The 14,620-nt window shown below is 45.2% G+C and overlaps 1 long non-coding RNA gene across 1 annotated transcript; it reads right to left on the bottom strand.

Moving 5' to 3' along the window:
• Positions 1–12,143: 12,143 nt before the first annotated feature.
• Positions 12,144–13,860, bottom strand: LOC311585663. Its single transcript, XR_014775297.1, has 3 exons — positions 13,628–13,860; positions 12,453–12,623; positions 12,144–12,261 (listed from the first exon to the last, which is right to left on the bottom strand). It is a non-coding gene; the product is annotated as an uncharacterized lncRNA (long non-coding RNA).
• Between the last annotated feature and the right edge of the window lie 760 nt (positions 13,861–14,620).

Below are 14,620 nucleotides of genomic sequence, written 5' to 3'. Positions count from 1 at the left end.
ATAAGAAGAAGAAAACAAGGAAGGAAGGAAAGAAGGAAGGAAGGAAAGAAAGAAAGAAAGAAAGACTACTCCCCCTCATCCATTGCCCTGACCCTAAAGGAGATCGTAGGAATTTACAGGGAGAGTCTCCTGTTGGCTTGAACTAAGTTCTTCAGTTCTGCAACCAATAGGGACAGAGTCTGGACATTCCCACACGAGAATGTCAGATGACTGAGTGCTTGCTGTTAGCCATTTGAGATCTTAAACAATGAACCAGCTAGTCAACACCATGTCTTCTGACCTATAGAAATATATTGAATATGTAATTATGCATGCCATAATAAATCAATGTCATCTTAAGTAATTGAATTGGTTATGCAACAATAAAAAAATGCATTTTCTCTACTGAATCACTTTGGCACCTCGGGTGAAATCAACTGAGTGCGTGTCCTTGGCTCTATTTCTTGGTGCTATTCTGTCCCATTATCTATATAGATCTGTCTTCTTTCCCAAAATTAATATTTGGATTATTTTAGTTTTTTTTTTCCCCAAGACAGGCTTCCTCTGTGTAGCCTTGGCTGTCCTGGACTTGCTTTGTAGACCAGGCTGGCCTCGAACTCACAGCGATCCGCCTTCCTCTGCCTCTCTGAGTGCTGGGATTAAAGGTGTGCACCACTGTGCCCGGATTATCACTTGGACTTTACCAGAGATTTTCAGTGTGTTTTAAAGCCAACCACCATTAGTCTAATGATTCAAAGACCATTAGGCTACCAAACCATTATTGCACCTTATAGGGAAGGATGATGCTGCGTACACCAGGCCACCCAGTCTGGCATCAGTGAATAAGAACCACCTACCTGAGTCAGCTAATCCAGCAACAACAGAATGAGCAGTGTTATTTTAAGCTGCTAAATTTGGAGGCTGGCTGTGAAGCAATAGGATATAAACTTTTGTACACAAAGATTTTGAGGATATATACTTTTATTATACACATATATTCAAAGGATTTGTGTGTGTATGTGTATAGTGTAATTGGCCAATAAAAGTCAAATGTGTTTACTCTATACAACATTAGAAACGCTACATGTACAAATACTTTTGAGTATAGATTATATAAACAAATATTTTGAGTATTCATATGAATATATATGAGCACATATACATATACATGTATATACTCAAGATATTTCTGTGTGTCTAGTGTTTATAATGCTGTATAGAGTAAATACATATGACTTTTATTGACCAATTACCAGTTAAATAAAAATTTAATGTATCTCACAGTGTGAGCTCTTTTCCTTCTTCAGCCTTACTAGGGTTTAAAATTTTTTTTGTTCATCTTTTGAATGATCTATATTTTGTTTCTATTTGTGTGTGTGTGTGTGTGTGTGTGTGTGTGTGTGTGTGTGTGTGTGTCTGTGTGTCTGTGGTGGTTGGAATAAGAATGGCCTTCATATATGGTTTATATATTTGAATGCTTAGTTACCAGGGAGTGGCACTATTTGTAAGGATTAGAAGGATTAGGGGGTGTGGCCTTCTTGGAGGATGTGTTTCACTCGGGGTGGCCTTTGAGGTTTCAAAAGCCCAAGCTCCTGCCAGAGTCTTTCTTTCCCTCTGCTTATGAATCAGGATGCAGCTCTCATGCTGCCATGCTCCCTGACATGATGACAACGATTAAGCCTCTGAAACTGTGAGCAAGTCCCCAAGTAAATGCTGTCTTTGATAAGAGTTGCCTTGGTCATGGTGTCTCTTTACAGCAATAAAACAGTGACTAAGACAGTATCACTTGGTTGTTCTTATATCTCATTCATCTGAGCTTGTCGCTATATTTCTCCTTGCTTCTTTTTTTGATGGCTAATGCAGACATGACAATTATTAACTTTATTTAATATTTGCTTTCTCTTTTACTCTTTTTGTTTGTTTGTTTTGTTTTCGAGACAGGGTTTCTCTGTGTAGCCTTGGCTATCCTGGACTCGCTTTGTAGACCAGGCTGGCCTCGAACTCACAGTGATCCGCCTGCCCGTGCCTCCCAAATGCTGGGATTAAAGGTGTGCGCCACCACGCCTGGCTCTCTTTTACTCTTATGGACATTTAGAATTATAAATTTCTTGTGGGCACTACTTTAAATGAATTCCATAAATTTTAGTTATTTTGTTTCCATTATTTTTTAGCTAGAATATTTTCTAGTATCACCAGTGATTTTTTTTTCTTTTGACAGTGCTGGAGACCAAACCCAGGCCTGTACACATGCTAAGCAAGCACTCATCCATGGAACCACAGCTCCAATACCCTCAGCCAAGTTACTTAAAACTACGTTGTTTATTTTTCCAAATATCTGGAGGAATTTTCTTAATACCTTGCCATTATTTCTGTTTTAATTCTCTTGTAACCAAGAAGCCAACTCTTAGGATCATCATCTTTTGAAATGTACTAAGACTTACTTTATAACCTAGGATATTGTTTATTTTTGTGAGTATTCTACATGCGCCTGAAAAACAATATATATTTGGAAGCTGTGTAGAGAGATGTCCCCGAACTGTCAATTAGGACAAGATTGCTGATAGTGTGGCAACTGTTTTATGTTATTATGTGGTTTTTATTTTATTTTATTTTTATTAAATATAATTTGTCTACTTTTTTTTTACTTTATTAATTTATTCTTGTTACATCTCAATGGTTATCCCATCCCTTGTATCCTCCCATTCTTCCCTCCCTCCCATTTTCCCCTTATTCCCCTTCCCTATGACCATTCCTGAGGGGGATTACCTCCCCCTGTATATGTTCATAGGGTATCAAGTCTCTTCTTGGTAACCTGCTGTCCTTCCTCTGAGTGCCACCAGGTCTCCCCCTCCAGGGGACATGGTCAAAGTTGAGGCACCAGAGTATGTGAGAAAATAATATCCCACTCTCCACTCTACTGTGGAGAGTGTTCTGTCCATTGTCTAGATCTGGGTAGGGGTTTAAGGTTTACCGCCTGTATTGTCCTTGGCTGGTGCCTTAGTTTGAGAGGGACCCCTGGGCCCAAATCTGCCTATCATAATGTTCTACTTGTAGGCTTCTAGGACCCTCTGGATCCTTCTACTTTGCCATTCTCCCATGCTTCTCTCATCTAGAGTCCCACTAGAATGTCCTCCCCTCTGTCTCAGTTTCCTGGTAAGTGAAGGCTTTCGTGGGACATGTCCCTTGGGCTAAGTGTCCATCAGTAGAAGAATGGATAAAGAAACTGTGGTACATATACACTATGGAATACTACTCAGCTATTAAAAACAAGGAATTCCCGAAATTTGTGGACAAATGGATTGAGCTAGAAATGATCATAATGAGTGAGTTAAGCCAGAAGCAGAAAGACTCAAATGGTATATACTCACTTATATCTGCGTATTATGTGGTTTTTAAATATCAAAATTAATCAGTTAGTCAGTCAGGTAATCAGTCACTCAATCAGTGTGTGTATGTGTGTGTGTGTGTGTGTGTGTGTGTGTGTGTGTGTGTATGTGTGTGTGCAGATGGTCATGGAAGTCAGAAGAGGGAGTTGACAGCCAGCTGTGAGCTGCCCGATGTGGGTGCTGGGTACTGAACCCAGACTCTCTGGAGGAGCAGCACATGAGCACCTCTCCAGTCCTTTTTACCAGTTTTCATTTGTTTTTTACTTACCAGTTCTACACATTGCTAAGAGGGAGGTGTTCAAAACCTCCAGTTGTGAATAAGGAGTTGTCTATTTCTCTACATTAGCCAGTTTTTGTTTTATGAATCTCAAGGCTTAGTTATTAGGTACAAAGTTAAGATTTTATGGTTTCTTTTTGAGTTAACCCTCTTGCCTTTATGAAATCTTTTTCTTCACCCCAAAATACTCTTTATCTTTTAGGCTTATTTTATCTTATTCCAATAAAATTATGCCATTTTTATTGTCATTTCATGTCACATCTTCTTTCATACTTTTATTATTTTTACATTTTTGTTAATTATTGCTTTTTAAAAAATAATTTCACAGGTACGCAATGCTCACTGACTGCTCTCACTCCCGCCCTCTCTCATCCTAATCCACCCCTTCTCAGCTTCAAACCACTTTTTTCTACCCACTCTTCCCTGAACACCTCTTTCTTACATTCACGTTTATTCATTTTGCTTTGTGACCCACTGAGTTAAGCCAAGACCATCTGTGTGAGTGTGGTCCTGTCCGTCGGAGCCCGTGGGCCTAGTGGTGAATACGCAGCTGAAACAATGCTTGCTCATCTCGCAGCATCTGTCATTGGACAATAATTCAGCAGGAGGAGGAGGCTCCTGTGAAGACCTCTTCCCTCCAGCATGGGTTTTCGACAGAGCCAGTCCTGTGAAGGCCCAGTGCAGGTAACCGTGGTTACTGAGAGTCCATGGTTGCGCTGGTTATCTTTCTGCCTTTCTTCCTGTGTTCTGCTCTTACGTACTTCCTTCTTGAGCCTTAGGGGTATGGTGTCAATGTTTTATTTAGAACTGAGCTCTCAGCAATAAATTACCATCACCCGACGAAGCCATGCTCCTTTGAATTCACTGCCCTTCGCTGCAAAAGGAGGCTTCTCTGACTAAGTCCGAGAGCATCTTTTGTCTGTGAGTATAAACACAGACATGTACAAGGCATTTTGATGCTATGTCAATTTAGTTAAACAACAATAAAACGTTCCCTACTTGGGCTACCACCTCCCTAGGAAAAGATTGCTTACAGGGTTAAGAGTGAGTTTCCTTCCAGGGAGCTCAGATCCAATCAGAGGTGGTTGGTTACTTCAAGTCATGCCACTAGCGCAGTGGCAGATGCACATTTTGCCTGCCAGCTTATTGGCTTTTTTTTTTCTCCCTCTCTTTTTTCTTTCAGTTTCTAGGGTTCAAAACCTACTACTGGTGCCTTTTCTCCCCCATCAACCTACATAGACAGCACTTTGAAAGCTAGGCAGCGGGGAAGATCTTCCCAGCTTAGTTCCAGCTTGCTTTCAAAACGTAAACTGTCTTCAGAAGTAGGGTCTTGTCCAGTCGTTCTGGTGTGCGGCCAAGAGAACTGACGAGACGCTCTGTAAATGAAAGGAATCGTTACCAGTTTGGCTTCCCTAACCGGCTCCTGCAGATGTATCTCACACCCGGGCCTGAGAACTTTGTTCAGTAACTCGCTGCTGCTAGAAGAGGCATTGTCAAGTGGTGACCATTCCGCTCTGCTGTAGATTTTACCTGAGTTGTAAATAGGCTCTTGTATGGTTTTCTCCCCCTCCCCATCTCTGTCTCTCTCTCTGTCTCTGTGTCTCTGTCTCTCTCTCTCCCCCCCCCCCTCTCGTTTTTTGAAACAGTGTTTCTCTGTGTAGCCCTGGCTGTCCTGGAACTTGCTCTGTAAACCAGGCTGGCCTTGAACTTATGGAGATCTTCCTGCCCCCTGCCTCTCAAGTGCTGGGACTAAAGGTGTGCGCCACCACCGCCCAGCTTCAGTATGCCCGGTATGACTTTCTCACTCCTCCATTTGGGTCAATCCTGTCCCTACACCCTGGTCTTCTCAATACCCCGGCTCTCTTCCCTGCTTAAGGCTTCCCACCCCTAGTGTTCTTTTTTTTTTTTTTTTTTAACTTTCTTTTTACCTATGTTTTACCTTTCCCTCTTCCTAAGGCAGGCCCCGTAATTCTGTCACTGATCTCCACCTCCCCTCCCCCACGCTCTCTCTTGGTTATTCTAGATAGGGTTTCTCTGTGTAGCCTTAGCCTGTCCTGGACTCACTTTGTAAACCAGGCTGGTCTCAAACTCACAGAGATCTACCAGCCTCTGCCTTCCAGAGTGCTGGGATTACAGGCACGTCAGGTTTTTTTTTTTATAGGTCACATTCATATAATCTTATTTTTAATAGTCTAACTATGAGGTGCTTACTTGTATTTTCTATTATATGTAGCTTTTTGAGGGTTCATTGTTTTTGACTCTCCAGTTGGTTTTTTTTTTTTTTACCATACTTGGGAAATTTAAAATTATTATTTCTTTAAAATTTTATTACTTTATTATTTTATTAGCTTGTTACTTTATTATTTTATTACTTTATTTATTTATTATGTGAGAGCATGCATGCAATCATATGCCCACACCTCATCATGCATGCAGAGGTCAGAGGACAGCTTGCAGAAGTCTGTTCTCTCCTTTTCTGAGTTTTAGGGATCAAACTTAGGTCATCCAGTTTGGCTGCAAACCCCTTTATGACTGAGCCATCTCAACAGTAACTGTTCTTTCAGGATATTTTCCCTTTCATCCTCTCTGAGGACACTTGGTTGGACTGCCTCATAGGTTCTCACGGGTCATGGGTTCTGCTCATGGTTTAGGGCTGATTTTTACCTCTCTTCTCCTGAGTGGAAATCTGTCTCCACTTCATCAGTCCTTTCTTCTAACACCTCAGATGTGTTTTGAAGCCAACCTGGTAAACCTTCCTTTCATTTATGGAGCTTCTGTTTCTTATTTTTCCATTATTACCTTTTCTCTCCTGGAATTTCCCATCTGCTCACTTATTAAAGTAATATTTTTCTTTAAGTTCTTCAAGACATTTCCAACGTGCTTTAAAATCCTTGTCTGTTGTTTCTAACATCTGGATCAACTCAGAATCCTTATCGGCCGCATTTTCTATGAGCACACACTGCTTTTCTTGCTTGATTGCATACCTAATAATTTTTAATATTTTACTTATTTATTAATTTTTTTCGAGACAGGATCTCTGTCTGTAGCCCTGGCTGTCCTGGAACTCTCTATGTAGATCAGGCTGGCCTTGAACTTGGAGATCCACTTACCTCTGCCTCCTCCGTGCTACAGGCATGCACCACTATGTCGGGCTGCATGTCTGGTACTATTTTACTGAGTGCTAGACACTGTGTTACACAGTTAAAACACCTGAGTCACGTTTTCTTCCTTTAAAGAACTTAATTCTAGAAGGCAGTTGTTGATCCTATCAAGGCTCGGTTTTAGGCTTTTTCCAGAACAGGTTTGTATCAGCTATCCATTGCTGTGTAACAAATCACTCCAAAAACCAACACCGTAAAACAATAACAAAAACTCATGGCTCTATTACTTTTGAGGACCCAGAATGTGAAGGTGACTTAGATCAGCAGTTTTCTGGGTCAGAGTCCCTCAGTGTAGTGTAACGAAGCTGTCAGAAGGGGCTGTAATTGTATAAGGATCATCTATGGCCCAGGCTCTCAGACTATTCCTGCAAGCTCACTCACATGCTTACTGGATGGCCTCTGTGGGTTGTAGTCCAGGGTCCTCTCTTCCTCCAGCTGGTGTTTCCTTATGGGGGAATGTGAGCATATGGGGGACTATATAAGGGTGTGGTCACCAGGAGAGGAGCACCACCGGGGACACTGAGAGGCTGGGTACCTCCCACCACAGGGATCTAGAGTAGCTCTGGCTTTGGGTGGTATTTCTCAACCCTGACACTAGCGATACACTAGGTACTTGGGGCCAGGCAGCATCCATGATGGTGCAACCCCTCTGAAGGCACTGTGGGATGCTTGGCTGCATATGTAGTCTCTAACCACTAGATGGCAGTATCCATGCTCCATCGTGACAGCCTAAATGTCTCTTGGGATTGCTGAGTGTCCTCTGAGGGAGATGACCCCCACCCTCCACATCCACACCCCCACGTTGAGAACTGTGACTCTAGGACATGTTCCCAGGGAGATGGCTCAGTAGGTAAAAGAGCTAAGTGTTCAAGCCCGAAGACCGGAGTTGGAGTCCTACAAGCCAGGTAAAAAGTAAGATGCGGTAGCAGCTGTCTGGTAATGCCAGCACCACTACAGCAAAACTGGAAGCTAGCGGATTAGCTACCCCAGTGTCCACAGGGCACCCACAGAAGTTAGGGAGATCATCCCACTTCAACAAGGCGAAAGGAGAGAACTGATCTCTACACGTGCACACACACACACACACACACACACACACACACACACACACAAACATGTTGTGTGACACAATCACATATAGTCTTCCAGTTTTTTTTTATTCTCACATTAGTCATTCTTTTTACTGTGTATTCACTGTCTGTCATGCAGCTCAACTCTCAGCCCAAGCCCCTGCTGTTCATGTTCACAGAGTTTCCTCTTCTGTGCTGCCCAAACCTCTCAGTCCGAGGTGCTTCTGCGGGTCCACGCCTCATCTCTGCCTTCTTGACTTGGCATCTGTGTTCTCTCAGCGAGGTGTTCTGGGAGCTTCCTTTTGTGCTGGCCTCAGGAAGTTTGTGCTGGGTCAAGGACCAGAGGGCACACTGGTCTCTCCTCTCCGGAGCTGGCTGTTGTCTAATGCCTACAACACTTGCTTTATGTGCTGTGACTGTTTTAGAGCCACAGAAGGCAGAAGGATAAGTGTGATGTCAAACACACCAGTCTGGCTCCCTGCCCCGCCCATCCCAGCCCCGCCCACCCCAGGAGACAGTACTAGGGGGTGCTCTGGTTGTTTGTGAGGGTGGGTGTTTGGGTCTTTGGAAATATAACAAGCAAGGGGACTGTGACTTGGCTTGAGACATGAGTATGCCCCCTACCTATGGTGTGCTACTCTCACCAGAGGTCCAAGCACACTGAACTTGGAACGATATGCCATATTAAATTACTTTTGTTGTTGTTTTGAGACAGGGTTTCTCTGTGTATCCCTGGCTGTCCTGGACTCGCTTTGTAGACCAGGCTGGCCTCAAACTCACAGTGATCTGCCTGCTTCTGCCTCCTGAGTGCTGGGATTAAAGGCGTGCACCACCACACCTGGCCTTCTTTTTTTTTTTTTTTTAATGATTTATTTATTTATTTATTATTTTGCAGTTTCTGCCCACATGTGTGCCTGCATACAGTAGAGGGCACCAGATCTCACTATAGATGGTTGTGACCCACCGTGAGGTTGCTGGGAATTGAACTCAGGCCCATTGGAAGAACAGACCATGCTCATAACCTCTGAGCCATCTCTCCAGCCCCCTGCTTTTTACATTCTAAGTAGCCTGGGTTGGGAATTTTGTTTGAGCGATGCAAACTGACTAACACAGGAACCAACTTTTACCAAAAAAAAAAAACCACCCTCCCATGCTACTTCATTTCAAAGTGAACCTCATCGGAGCTGGAGAGATGGCTCAGCAGTTAGGAGCACGACGGCTCTTTGCGGAGAGGACTGAGGTTCAAGTCTCAGCACCCTCACAGTGGCTCACAACTCTCTGTGACTCCAGTTCCACAGAGATATAACCCCTCCCTCCAATATAAATACAAATAAAATAACTCTTAAAAAGATAGAAATAAGCTGGGTTGTGGTGGTGCACGCCCTTAATCCCAGCACTCGGGAGGCAGAGGCAGGCGGATCGCTGTGAGTTCGAGGCCAGCCTGGTCTACAAAGTGAGTCCAGGACAGTCAAGGCTACACAGAGAAACCCTGTCTCGAAAAACCAAATAAATAAATAAATAAATAAATAAATAAATAAATAAAAATAAAAATAAAAAGATAGAAACAAGCTGGGCTGTGGTGGTGCACGCCCTTAATCCCAGCACTCAGGAGGCAGAGGCAGGCAGATCTCTCTGAGTTTGAGGCCAGCCTGGTCTACAGAGTGAGTTCCAAGGCTACATAGAGAAACCTCAGCTCTAAAAACCAAGAAAAGAAAGATGGAAACAGCACAGGCTTGCCTGTCCCCTGGCAGCTGGCGCAGCTGCGGACTGTTACGATTCACCCCCCTGCCTTCCCTGCTGTTTGGCTCATTACGTAAGCCCACCATCCTATCTGTGCCTCTTACACAGTGGACAGGTGTGGCTAGTGGATGGTCTAACCTCTCTTGTTTGTATCACTCACATTTGAGTTAGGGACTCCTTTCCAAATGTAAAGGATTAAGGGCAGATGAGACTCAGGGAGGAGAAAGAGCCCCTCTGTCCTCTGTCATCTGTCAGGTCCGTACAGTTTGCAGACGAATCTGTGCCATGCTGGGGTTAAACCACAGGGCCACCACCAGGCAGGGGCCCACTCTGGCGTGGCTGTCCGAAGCCAGACAGAAGTTTTCCCCCACAGGCTCTGGCTGAGGAACTCAAAGAGGAGGACGTTGATTCTCACAGGCTAGAGATCTTTTGTCTGATTTGTCTCTGAGACGGCCTCTGACCAAGGGGGAACCCCTGTGTAGATTGCTGAGTGAACAGGTAAGGCGGGAAGAAGATTTGTCTGTGCTTAAGTGGGTCTTGCAAGCTCCAGTGTCTAGAGGGGCCAGGCGTGTAACAGCGATGAATCAGGACAGAGTGGACCGAAAGAGGTGGCAGGGCATGTGGTCACTAGATGCCACGTTCCCTGCTTAGGCAATCCACTTCCAAAAGTTGAAGGCACGAAGGCTGGGGGATGTAACTCATTGGTAGAATTGCTGATAAGTTCAAGCTCCAGTACTCAGAAGTTCTTAAAATATTCAGCCAGTCAAGAGTCCCATTTGAGTTTGCCTGCGGACTCGGTTATTATTGACAATTGAGTCTCAAGCTCTCAGTTAAATGGGTGTCACAGTAGTTCGCTGCAGTGGGCTTATGTCTCAATAGACCTATTGAGTTGAGTTGAGAATATCCTTAAGACCCAAATGCATTTCGTATACCCAGTCCACTGAACAACCGCAGCTTGCCTTACACAACTCACTTACATTAGCTCAGACTCAGACAAAAATACCAAACATGAATCCTGTTGTGTAATAAAGTATATACTACCTTCAAAAATAATTGCTGGCCCCCTAGCGCACTGTCCAAACTCTTTGTCATGGCAACATGACACTGTCATCTTCAATTGTTTTGATTGCTTTCACAGCTACCCTGGGACACGTGTGGCCTTCAGGGTGCAGCCTAGGCACATTTGCATATAGAGTATAGGCTTTTTTTCTCCATGTGATCGTGAGCTGTGAGCTGCGGCTCTCTGCTGCTCTTCGGTATTGGGGAGGAGCATACTTTGCATCTTGCTAGCCTGGGAAAAGATCCAAATTCAAAATGCAAAGTATGGTTTCTACTGTGTATTGCTTTTGAGTCACCGTAAAGGTAAAAAAAAAAAAAAAAAATCTCAGCTGAACCACTATGGTTGGAGGCGGTCTGTACGTCCCCTTTAAGGATGAAGTTCTGAACTCTGTGGGAGGCAATGACCTTGCCTGGCGTGGTGGAGCAAGCTGTTACTGGCTTTGAACTCAGGCTGCCCGTCCTCAGAGCATATGCCCTGACGCTGTGATGCGGCAGGGCACCAGATAACAGCAAAGTGAAGGTGGCTTCATAAACGAACTAGGACACAACCAAAATGAAAAGGGACCACAGATGCGGAGTGTCCAGTTGCATAAACACGGAGGGGAAAGAGACCATGACTAAAGAGAAGGGCTCGCTGAATCTCCGATTCTCCAGGACTAAGCGTCCAAAGGCAGCGAGAAAGGAGTTAGTAAAGAGAAAACCCGATGCTCAACCAATGTCTTGAGAACAGCTTCACCTTGTAAGCCATTAAAGAACCACAGTCGATGTGTTATTCTCTCACAATAATTATGAAAAATGAATGTACATTATAAAATACTTCAATGTTGTTGACTGGCTCTTGGGATGATGCGTTTGAGTAAAGCTGACAGAAAGGTGTCTCCTCCCTTATCTGCACGGGGTTCATACCAAGACCCCAGGGGGGTCCCCAAACCAGGGACAGTATAAAATTCCCTATAAACTACATTTTTCTTATGTTTACATGCTTACCATGGGGTTAAGTTTATGTTACAATCAGTAAGACATTAGTAGTAACTAAGATAAAACAGTAAAGCTATACTACAGTGCAAAAACTTACCTAAAACTTTGGGACTGTTTATTTCCTGAAGTTTCCATTTAATATTTCCAACCTATAGTTGGACAAAAGTAAGAAGGACCATGCATAGCTGAGTGGGCAATGTTGTAGAACTCTGTCCTCTGGGCATGGCATGGCTAAGGCTGCCTTGCACTCTGAGCATCGATGGCTAACCCACATGTGACCATCATGAGGCTGGGTCCTCTATGGCTAAATCCACATATGGCCATCATGAGGCTGGGTCCTCTATGGCTAAACCCACATATGAGCATCATGAGGTTGGGTCCTCTAACATTCTCTTGGAGAAGGAAGGGAGGGCTCATGGCCTCACCTGAGGACACGAAGACAGTCAGCAGTGTCTGGGAGAAGGAGGAGGCTGACTGCCAGCTGTTCGTGCTCCTGAGTGACTTCCTCATCCGTCATTTTGTCCACATCCCACTTACCCCAAACTCATTGCTTCTTCAAGCTGGGCTTAGGTGGGAGTCGTGTGTCTTCGGCCTATCAATACGTTTTCTTTCTGGAGCGAATCAAAACAGATTCCCCAGAAAAAAAGAAGTCACACAACTGCTGAGTAAAAAGCCCTTGCAATAGAATTTAAAATGTATGAGGTTGGACGTGGCCTGGTCTTAGAATCTTTTAAGCTATACTTGAGCCTAACCCTGACTCCATTCATTACCCGGTATGTCCAGTAAAACATAGCGTGCTCACCTGCAAATGCTGGACAGGATGGGCTCCCTTCCTGCTCCTGGCCCTGGCTGATGGAAGCTGCCGATTTCACACATGCTCCTTAATGGTTCCCGAAGTTTCTTTGCTGGCCTTTCTGACTGTAGATTCAGCTGGAGATTCTGCCAGTCCCTCAGCAAGGGGTCATCACCACCACTGAAATGATAAGGAAACCACTGTTTCCACCGTGGGGACACAAAGGAAGTGTGTGCTTAGCCCTCGGCCCTGTTTTTCCTGCAAGCTTCAGGTGCAGACTCCCTGTAGGCTTTGAATTTTTTTTTCAAACCTACTTTATCTTGGGTTCTTTAATGCTTATACCTCCCTTCCAACCCACCTACCCTAGATAGGAGAAAAAAAAAAGAGAGGTTAACAGGAACAGGAGAAGTAGAGATTTTTTAAAGACTCAGTTCTGTGGAGCGATTCCACTCTTTGTAGTCAGGAGCCCAGCAGACCCGTTAAACAGCAAACCAGCAATTCAGCAAAGGTGGTCGCGACCACAGTAGTGGAATCCAGAGCAGCAGCCAGAACCCGGAACCTCAAAGTGTTCGCTGGAACAGGTTCTCTCCTGGAGTCTCTCTAAGCAGAGCAATGAATAGCCAAATGATAGAAAACGATGCCAAGACCAAAAAGCCAAAAAAAGCCAAGCCTCTTGTTTTGGGTTCATATATACATCTCCTTTAAGAGTCCGTACTAGGATGTTTATCTGTTTGCAAAGACCGTGCCCCGGCAAGAGGCGGTTCCTCTTCTAGTGGACAAACACCATGTGTTCTCTCATAAGGCTGTTTCCAGCTGACAAACACCGCACACCCTCACCCAAGTCTGTTTTGCATCCTACTCTTGGGATCAAAACAAAAAACATGTTTACATCCCCTACAACTCCCCTTTAGGGTGCCCTTCTCTCTCATAGGCTGAGGGTCCCAAGATCTGTTCCCTGGTGTTAAGGAACCCTAGCTCACAGTCACGGGTCTACAGTGTCCAGCCAGGTGCCACAATAGTCCTCCTACTTACCTCTGACCCATCCTCCCAGGGACCCCGCTGCTCCCTCCAGGCCCTCATGAGCTTGTGAAAACTGCCTACCACTCCCCATGTCCTACAAGATGAAAGAGGATTTTTTTTTTTGAGTCTGACAGCCCGGGGGCCCATGCACAGCTCCTTCTTGCCTCCCAAGCTTGGCTCCTCATCACACGTTCTGTCCACAGTGTCCTCAGCTGCTGGTTCCCATCTGCGAGCTCATTGCACGCAGACTCCTCCCTTAGTCTCTTTGTCCCTCTTGGGAGAGGAGAGGAAGCCTATTTAGGGAGGCTTCTGTGCCCTTGAGCCTCCAGAGGGACTCTAGGAGGGAGGCCGTTCTGCAGGTAGCAGCCCTCTCCAGAATCTGCATTCACGGGGTCGACCCAGAGGATCACTTAGAGCATGGCGACGACCATCTTTAAATTATCACGTCCCACCTCCTTAGTATCTTTATGTTGCTCTGGGCTGTCAATGGTTCTGTAGGAACTGACGTGGGGACTGACTCTGAGGTCCTTTGTTAGTAGCTAGGAGACCCTTCCAGCTAAATTCTGCCACACACCCATCTACGGTGGCATCGTGACTTGTCTAAGGTCTTCCCCCGCAGAAGCTCCAAGTGACTTCCATCCGTGCTGTGTCTCCAGTGAGAGTCCGATCTTCAACATCCACAGCGCTAGTGCGTGAAATGGAGGAACTTCCTCAGCTGTGGTCCTCCCCTCTGCACCCTCCCCCAACTTGGCTCCTCCCCCTCTGCTCCCTTCCCCAACTTGGCCCCTCCCCCTTTCTACTACCATGGCACGGGGGGTGGGGGGTGGGGGGTGGGGGGTGGGAAGAGGGGGAGCGGAGGTAATGCCTTTACCCAGCCCACTCCGTCCTGAGCCCCACGGTGACCTCCACTACCACACAGTCCCCGGTACTTCCCGGGCTATGGATGTTAGCTGGCCACAAACGACCCTTCTTAATTGCAAGGCTTCCTGGGATCGTCTCTTGTCCCACATCCTGGTCTGTCGGGCAAGCCTTCTCTGTATACTCCGCATCAGTCTGCTAAGTGGATACAAATATTTTCCCAAACAATCACACCGGATCTAGAGTGTTCTTTCCTGGAACAATGGAGGGTTGTGGTGAAATTTAGGACAGCGATCTGT

This window comes from Acomys minous (assembly GCF_964271855.1).
Source record: "Acomys minous genome assembly, chromosome: 16".
NCBI classification, from domain to species: domain Eukaryota; kingdom Metazoa; phylum Chordata; class Mammalia; order Rodentia; family Muridae; genus Acomys; species Acomys minous.
This window is presented reverse-complemented; position numbering and strand designations above follow the sequence as displayed.